At 49.9% G+C, this 9,194-nt stretch overlaps 1 pseudogene; it reads right to left on the minus strand.

The window, feature by feature from the left end:
• Positions 1-2,196: 2,196 nt before the first annotated feature.
• On the minus strand, positions 2,197-8,593 carry LOC125509625 (annotated as a pseudogene).
• Positions 8,594-9,194: the final 601 nt, after the last annotated feature.

Raw genomic sequence — 9,194 nt, forward strand, 5'->3', positions numbered from 1 at the left:
CCTAGATCCAGATTACTAGAACGAAGTTGTTTTCTTTCGCCGTTTGACTTTCGTTGCTTCGTTCGATTTGATTCTTTTTGCAAACCGGAGTTCTTAAGTTGAACCTTTCTGGTTATTTTAGGTGTCTTATTTGAATGTTTTACACCAGTGCATTAATGAGTACCTTCAATGTATGCTTTGTTGTTAGTCCTGCCTGACTTATAGAATACCCGCGATGCTGATCACCCCCTTAGTTACCTCGAAAATCGTTTAGGTGTTGTCGCGTGATCATCAGTTCAGGCAGAGTGTAACACTTTGACTCACACATTTAGTCTACTACCCAGTATTTATTGCAATTAAGACCATTTCTATCTCTCACACATAGCCATAGCATTTAAAAGCGAATCTTAATTAAATATCTGGGTGATGGAAGTAGAGTATTGAACTAGTGACTCTCACCTGCTCTAACATTAACTCAGATCTTCGAGTTTAACTTCGTGCCATAGCATGAGCCGTTTAATATTTATGCCATGCTATAGGCTACTAAAAGCAGCGTTGAGAGATTGTAAGCTCCCAGAAGGTTTTGATAATTAAGACAAGGTGTTAGATAGCACATCCTTCATCCACTCCCACCCATACAACAAAGAAATTAATTGACGACTTAATGCATCATTATTAATAGGATTTATCTAAGGTGGCCACTTAAACACACATCTGGGTGGATTGAGGTACCTGGTTATTCCAGGATTGATTGTCTAGGCACCTGGGTAGACCAGGATTGCCTGTTTTTTATGGACCGCCACCCAGGTTCAAAGGGATCATGAGACTATTCATACTAGAAACTTCCATGTGCAGCCACAAGCTATTATGGGCTCTAGCATGTCAACCATTCTCAATGTTTAACAACCACCATGATAGTAATTAAATTTATTCCTTTGTAGTAGGGAAAAATTGGCTTTACGCAAAACTGTAACCATAGAGCTTTCCACCAGCCAAATATGCATATAGTATAGCTGTTTCATTCCATTATTCTCTATGTGTTATCTTGCCAGCATATTCCATGTGCTGACCCGTTTCGGGCTGCAACATTAATGTTGCAGACTTTTCAGACGACGATTAAGGAGTTTTTAGGTCGTGGTTCTATACTCAGTGATGCCGTTGGAGTTGATGGACTCACTTATCTTCCAAGCCTTCCGCTGTTATCGTTATTAGATGGCCTTAAGCCATATTTATTGTAATAAGTTCTTTATGGAGACACTCGATGTAATAAGTGTGTGATTGCTACTCTGTTATAAATCCTCCGAGTACTGTGTGGTGTCAGCATTACTGATCCAGGGATGACACCGGAGCACAGAGATTAGACTGTTTAAGGTCTGGTCGCTACACCTAGCCCATGCCGGCAACCGATCAAATTTGAGACGATAATTGGTTTGATGCCAACATTTGACATTGCCAATATTTGGCAAGCCAACATTTGACAATATCAAAAGTTGTCAAAAATTTGACAACTTCTTGTGAGGTTGACAAGTAAACATGGTAACCAACCAATCACTAGCCAATATTTGGCATTTGCCAAATGTTGGCATGCCAATTTTTGGCATCAAACCAATCATGCTCGAGTCCGGAAGGCTGCATGTGTGATTCAAAGTCCTCAAGGATCACTGCATGTTTGCTGATGTGCCATGGGGATCCCTCCCAGATTCAATCCTGGTCTCTCTTAGATTCAAACTCCACTATGAACATGTTCTTCCCCAATGGACGAAAAACCAAGCCCCTAGGGTTACTCCATGCTGGATGTAGGGCGTTGGAAATAGTCTGGATGTGGAATAGATTTCTGTACAGGACCTTGCCCGCCAGTAGCCACTTGGGTGCTGCACCGTTGTCCGTGTCATCGATCACCAGAGGAGTCGCCTCCTCTTTAGAGATGTCGAGCTTGCCAAGCGCTTGTTCCATCTACGCCTGATCCGAGCGCGGTGAGAGAGCGCCGCTTCCTTGCTTCCCCTTGCCCGCACCTGATGTCGCCATCGTCGCCGGGAACATGTGCGCGCCCCGCCGATGAGATCTGCGAGCGCTGTCAGAGTCGCCTAGACCTAGTCGCCGCAAGGGTTTTAGGGTTTCGGGTGTGTACACGGTACTAGGACAATATAGCCGTCACACTAAGCTAATCAGTTAATTACTTCCTGAACTTAATTCAGTCTATATAATTATAATAACCAAGCCTATGTACAAAGCTTAAATTACATCAAATCAGACACCTTGAAAGAATGATATACATACATCTTGTGATATTCAGAAGATCATCTACCTCGTTCAGAACCACATAAAGTCCTCACTACGCATACACAACGTATCCCTGTTAATTTATACTCCGTGGATGCGTAGCTTGCTACCGCTAAGCTAAGTCATCAATATCTTCGAATGTAGCGGTCGTGTCGCCGCCGAGGTGCCGCTTGAGCCGGTCCAGCTCGTTGGCGGCGTCCAGCATAGACGGCCGCGTGGACGCGGTCTCCTGGGTGCAGAGAATGCCGAGCTCCAGCAGCTCGCCGATGGCCGCGTCCGACATTCTCCTCACCTCAGGCGTCTGGTCCAGAACCATCCTGGCCAGCGCCTGGTCGACCACCGCGTCGGCCCGGCCGTGGTAGTGGCTCTTCACCCACTTGTGCAGGCTCAGCCCACCCTCGAACATGTCGTCGGTCGGCTTCTTCCTCGTTACCATCTCCATCACCAGAACGCCGAAGCTGTACACATCACCCATCGTCGTTGGGTTCGAGCCGTAGCCATACTCTTCAGACCATCGACCAAAAACCACTCAGAAGTCAGAACTCAGAGCATGTGAACTCATCACGAGGATAGCTTGTGATTTAACTTTTGGCAGTGTGTGGTTTACCTGGAGGAATGTATCCGATGGAACCGCACAGCATGTTGGCGGTGGAGGCACCGACGTCGGCCGGGTTGGCCACACCACCAACGCTCATGACCAGCCGGGAAATGCCGAAGTCAGACACGAGCGCGGTTATGTCGTCGTTGATGAGGACGTTGCTTGGCTTAAGGTCACAGTGGATGACCTTGACTGGTGAGTGGTGGTGCAGGTAGGCCACCCCCTCGGCGATGTCGCTGCAGATGTTGACACGGTGCACCAGGCTGAGCTCGGCCGGAGGCCCAGCATAGAGGCACCGCTCAAGGCTACCCTTCGCCATGAAGGGCAGGACCAGCGCCTTGAAGTCCGCCAGGCTGCATACCGTGATGATCCTCATGAGGTTCCGGTGGCGGATGCGCTTCAGGACCTGGCACTCCTGGCTGAAGCTCTTGATCGAGTTCCCTGACTGGAGCTGCAGCACCTTCACGGCAACCATGGTGCCGGCCCGCAGCGTGCCGCGGTACACGCGGCTGTAGCTGCCTGCTCCGACCAGCCGATCTGCACTAAACTCCTGTGTCGCCTCAACCAACTCTTGGTACGTGATCCGCGGGTACTTATACTTCATGACCAGCGACAAGCCTCCGCTGCATCGGCCCCTGAACATGTCTTCCTGCACAGCAGCTAACCAATCCTGGATCTTCCAGGCACCAACCGCGCAGAGGATTGTCAGCACGGTGGCGCAGACGCACATCACGACCAAATACTTCCGGGACTGATACCATGGGCGGTGCCTTTGGCAGTTGCGCCTCACCACCGAGCCGCAGAGCCGTGGGTTGCCAATGTAGGACAGGAAGGTGAAGTCTGCAAAGACGCCGATGGTGGGCACATGGCCGACGAAGTCGTTGTACGACAGGTTGAAATGTTTCAGGCTGGTGCATTTTGTCAGGTTTGCAGGGATCTCTCCGTTCAGGGAGTTGTGGGATACGTCCAGGTTTTTCAGGTCGTTGAGGAGGTCGAAGGACGATGGTAGGACGCCGGTGAGCGAATTGTGCGACAGGTCGAGGACCTCCAGCTCGCGGCAGAGTCCAAGCTGTGGAGAGATCGTGCCTGTGAAGTTGTTCCAGGACAGGTCAATCGCTTGCACCTGTTGCATGTCACCGAGCCCCCGCGGCAGCTCACCTCTGATCTGGTTGTGTGACAGGTTGAGAAATATAATGTTGGTGCCAGAGACCATGTATGGTACCTCTCCGGTCAAGCTGTTGTTTGAGAGGTCAAGGTGGAGCAAGCGCATGCATTCGGCAAGGCGGTTTACCGGTATCTCCCCGGAAAGCTGGTTGTTCTGCAGGTAGAGGTTGACAAGCCCGGTCCCGATGCCGCTCAGGATGCTCCCCGACAGCGCATTGCCTGACAGATCCAGCTCGCCGAGGCTTGTCGCGTTGCCTATGCACGCCGGGATCATGCCCGTCAGGCCGTTGTTGGACAGGGAGAGGCGCTCGAGCTTCGGCAACGCGCAGATGGATGCCGGGACTGTCCCGTTCAGCTGGTTGCTTGAGAGGTTCATCAGCATGATGTTTATCATTTCGCCAATGTCGGCCGGGATCGGCCCCTGGATCTCGTTGAGCTCCAGGTTGAGGTGTGACATGTTTGGTGGGAGCAACGAGCCAAGCCAGCTTGGCAGCCGACCGCCCATCCCCACCGCGCCGGCCTCGATCTCCAGTATTTGGGAGCAGTTCGATACTGCGGCGAAGAAGGGCTCCAGGTTGGTGTTGCCGTCGTGGCTCGAGAACCGGTAGTTGTTGGACAAATGCAGGTACTTGAGCTGCTGCTTGCCCGCTATGATGCCGGAGGGGAGCTCGTCGGCGAGCGAGTTGTCCTCCACATCCAGCAAGTATAGATACGTGCAGTTAGCGAGCCACCATGGTAGTTTTCCGGTTAGCCTGTTGGAGTAGAGGTTGAGAAAAAAAATGTTCTCCGAGGCTTCCAGGGGAATCTCGCCGGATAGATCGTTGTTGCCGAAGTCGACCACTTAGAATGGTGCAGTTCTTGAAGAGAACGGCCGGGATAGGGCCTGAGAGCTGATTATCCTTGAGGAAGAGGAAACCCAAGCTTACCAGCTCAGAGAGGGACAGCGGTATGCCGCCGCTGAGCTGGTTGTGGCCGAGGTCGAGGACTTCGAGGCCGCGGAGGTTGGAGAGCTCGGCCGGGATCTGCCCTGCGAGGAAATTGCGAGACATGTCGAGGCTTTTGAGGCGCGTGAGGTTACCGATGACCGGCGGCACGGGGCCAGAGATGTTCATGTCGCCTACGGAGAGGCCGGTGACGTGCTGCCGCCTCCAGTCGCAGGCGACGCCGGTGAGGCCGCAGACATCGTCATTGGACTCGTTCCAGTCGGCCAGAGCCGACGGCGACGGCAAGGTGAGCGATCGTTTCAATGCCAGGAGCGTGGCCTTCTCCTGCAGCAGCACTTGCCACCGACGCTGCTGCCGGACGATCGTCCCAGCCCGCCGCTCACCCGTCGCAGCGGCCATGGCATGGAAGCGTGTGAGGTGGAGGAGGAGGAGAATGGCCGCGAGCTTGACGGCCATGGGAGCCCTCATGCTTTACTGGGAAGGCATGCAGCCAGTGATGGACTATGGGAGGTAGCTTGGACCTCGGAGCTAGCTAAGTGTTCTACATGGCGGTAGCATCTCCGGTCACTTCTCTATAGGCTCGACCTCGATGTACTAGAGATGGATCAGAAAGGATGCAGCAGCAGGTTGCAGAAAATATGGACTGGGGACGAGGATAGACGAATGGAGAATGAGGTGACGGCGACCGACGAAAAACAAATGCTTGCAACGCAAAGGCTGTGCCACCTGCAATCGAAGAGGAAATCCATTAAAGGTCGAGCCGGCGAAATCAACTTGATCGCCCGTCCGTTCTGGCTGGCCGGCCAGTGCTTAAATATCGTATGTCATTGAATTAAGGATCGGTTGGTTAAATCAGAGACGACCGACTCACTGACTGACAGCGAATGCAGGGTCATTTTGTCGAATTTCCAAAAGGATTGCAAGACTTTTGTCTTAGTCCTGACGTAACCTTCGTATACACGACCGAGGTTGATTAGATTAGTATAGGATGGTGGGCTGGAAGAATCCGTTGATTGATGACCGACCGAGTGGAGCAAGAATGAGATCCCGACCAGCGACCGGGACGTCGCGGATTCGGCTTCGGAACCCGCCAGCCCGCCGGGGAGCAACAATCAGCGACCCAGCGGTTCTAGCTAGCCAACAACACTTATTCTCCGGCTTTGAATTTCCTAGCCATTTCATTTCTTGCGTTCAGTACGTACAGTACAAGGTAGGTAGAATAACCAAAGAGAACAAAGACGACCTTGCAGCACACCACTCGGTCGGTCGTCAATCAACGGATTCTTCCAGCCCACCAGCCTATACTAATCTAATCAACCTCGGTCGTGTATACGAAGGTTACGTCAGGACTAAAACAAAAGTCTTGCGATCCTTTTGGAAATTCAACAAAATGACCCTGCATTCGCTGTCAGTCAGTGAGTCGGTGGTCTCTGATTTAACCAACCGATCCGTCCAGCAGGCCTGGCCAGTAGTAGTAATTCAATGACGTCAGAAGGGACGGGCGATCAAGTCGATTTGGCCCAGCTCGACCTTTAATGGATTTCTTCTTCGATTGCAGGTTGCACAGCCTTTGCGTTGCAAGCATTTGTTTTTCTCCTTTTTCCCCTAACTGATTTGTTTGTGCGTCGGCTATGATTGCCCAGTGCACGATAAGTGGGTGCAGGCAGTGGGAAAGCCACCGGAGACGGCTCAGCACTTCAACTTCGGCAGCGCGCACTCGCGCCAGTAGCCCAATATGGCTGGGGTTATCTGTCTCGGGAAATACTGTACTGTTGTGGTGCTTTGCCAAGAGGATCCCCTTGCGTACCGACCGAGTTATTAGTTAATCTGAACACTACTTTAGGAGCGTGTGTACACAGATCTGCAGTAAGTTGAGCATGATAAAGCTAGAGTGAGCCAACCTGGTTATGTATTGACTGTGTGCACCAATCCATTCCTCCATGCAGAAGCCGGGCGCCACCATCCAAAAAAGCCAAGCTCTGTAAAAAAAATTACTATCTGGTTAGTTTAAGCCTGAACCAATTCATGCCGAGCAGCTCCACATATGTGCAGTTATAGATGTCAAATTTTGCATGTGTGTAACAAACAGAAGCACAAACAGAAATTCTACTCACTTAACCACACAAAGCTGGGTCATCTCAACTATCTGGTTTCAGGCTAACATCCACCAGAGAGGAGCAGAGTAGCGGGGCATCTATCGTGCACACGCCATCTCTGTTCAGAGAAAAGCCACATTTTTCGCAACCCAGGCATGTGATTCATGAACAAACTTTTCAACAGTCTGGCCCCATCATGCAATATTGCAATTGCAGATTTTTAGTACTACTACTAGTAAAGTTCAACCTACAAGTGTGACCTATGCTGTTATGCACGAGCTAGGGGTGGGCCAGAAAGCTTAACCTATGAGACCTTGTTTATACATAGGTAGCCCAAAAACAATGTCTAAGGCTGTTATTAAATGAGTAGTTAGGTGCATCATGACTGCCCTTTCAACCAAAATCAAGTGGGGCACTCTTGAGGTGTTTCATTTGCTCCATGATGCTTACTTCCCTCTGGAACAAACAAGATGTTCAGTTTGTAGATGTCTGGCACTGTTCCATCTTCCCTGATATGCAGGATACCAAGCAGATTGTGTTAGTTGTTTGCACTGCTAGTTTTTTCAGATAAACTGTTTGTCCTGCTAGTTTCACACCGTTCCCATGTAAAGTAGAAGGACAAGATAAGTAGCAGAGATAGATAGAGGCTTCTGTATTGCTCTATGTGCATGCCAAACTGTAAATAAGTACAGCGGGGCACTTTTTTTCCTAACACTCGAATCACTTGAGACTGAGGATGTGCAGTGAAGCCTCTAGAGCCGAGCACTAGCAATAGCTCACGAAACTAAACTATTGCCAGTTGAGATGATCCATTGATCTTTTTAGCAATGCCTAGAGAAAATGCCATGCCACCATCTATCATAATTCTGACCTTTTTAATTGAAGTTATCCATAGCCGGCACCGGGTGAATGGGCTTCGGTCTGCTGTCGCCTTCTTCAGAAGGAGCACACGACCTCTGTATTTTCTGCCTCAAAATGTAATTGATCAGACAAGGTTCCCGAGATAATGGAAAACATTGTACACGGCCTACCTCATGCGAGGAGGAGGTGCATCAGGCATGCTCGCAGTCACCGCCCCTACCCTTTGAATCATCTAGCGCAAGCCTCAGCCTGATTTGCGCAATAATGCCAATCCTCTAGGGCCAGGTTAGCATCTCTGGTTTTCAGAAAGTTGTCTCCACAAACAACGCTGCACATGATCCTAGTAGGCAAGCATCCGGAGGTAGCAGGCATCGGGATCAGCAGGCGGTGCAAGTGCTGGGCTGTGCCGCGCATTTGCACGAGCAGGTGGTGGGCGCGCGGGTGCCCAGCCGGTGGCAGACAAGACAACCAGGAGATCACAGGCTGTACAGCTACAAATCCATGAAGAGGGCCTCCGATCGCGCCACCGTTGGCCCGCGCCGATGGTGCCGCCCGGCGCGGCCGTCGTGCTCCCCACCGTCGTCGGGTTTGAGTGGGATTTTCCCCTCTCATTTTTTTCTAATGGCGTGGGGTTTGAGTGGGAACGGAAATTGCAGTACGACGGCTGGAGAGCGGGCGACAGGGAAGTTCGGTCGGTGGAGACGCAAGAGTTTCTATTGGGTCCATAACCCATTGGGCCTTATATTTGTTTTCCCTTTTTAGGAGTACATAAGTTCAGAATTGGGCCTTATATTTGTTTTCCCTTTTTAGGAGTACATTTGTTCAGAATTGGGCCTTATGTTCAGAATTTCATCAGCAAAATGTTTCAAAAAAAAAAGGGTCGTCAGCAAAATGATACGTACTCCACTAGAAAAATCGAAATCACCAGTTAAGGGTCGTCAGCAAAATGACACACCTTCTCAAACGCTGATAAGTGTGTGTGTCATTTGTCGCAACTTGTGAGTTTTTTTCTTTTTCTTGTAAATTCGTTTATTCAAAATATTTTATCTATTGAACCGTGCGTCCAAATCCTGAATAGTTTTCATCGTTGATTTTTTGCCTGAGATTTTCGAAAGTAGATCCCATGTTAATAAGTTCTGATAAACATTTTTTCACAAAAAAGAGGAAAATCCATATACTGGAAAAAAGGGAGACAAAAAATCAAAAAAGAAAAGAAAAAAAGAAAAAAAGATGAAAAACAAAAAAATGGATACGAGAAAAGGGAAGAAAAAT

Source organism: Triticum urartu, chromosome 5, assembly GCF_003073215.2.
Source record: "Triticum urartu cultivar G1812 chromosome 5, Tu2.1, whole genome shotgun sequence".
Lineage (NCBI taxonomy): Eukaryota > Viridiplantae > Streptophyta > Magnoliopsida > Poales > Poaceae > Triticum > Triticum urartu.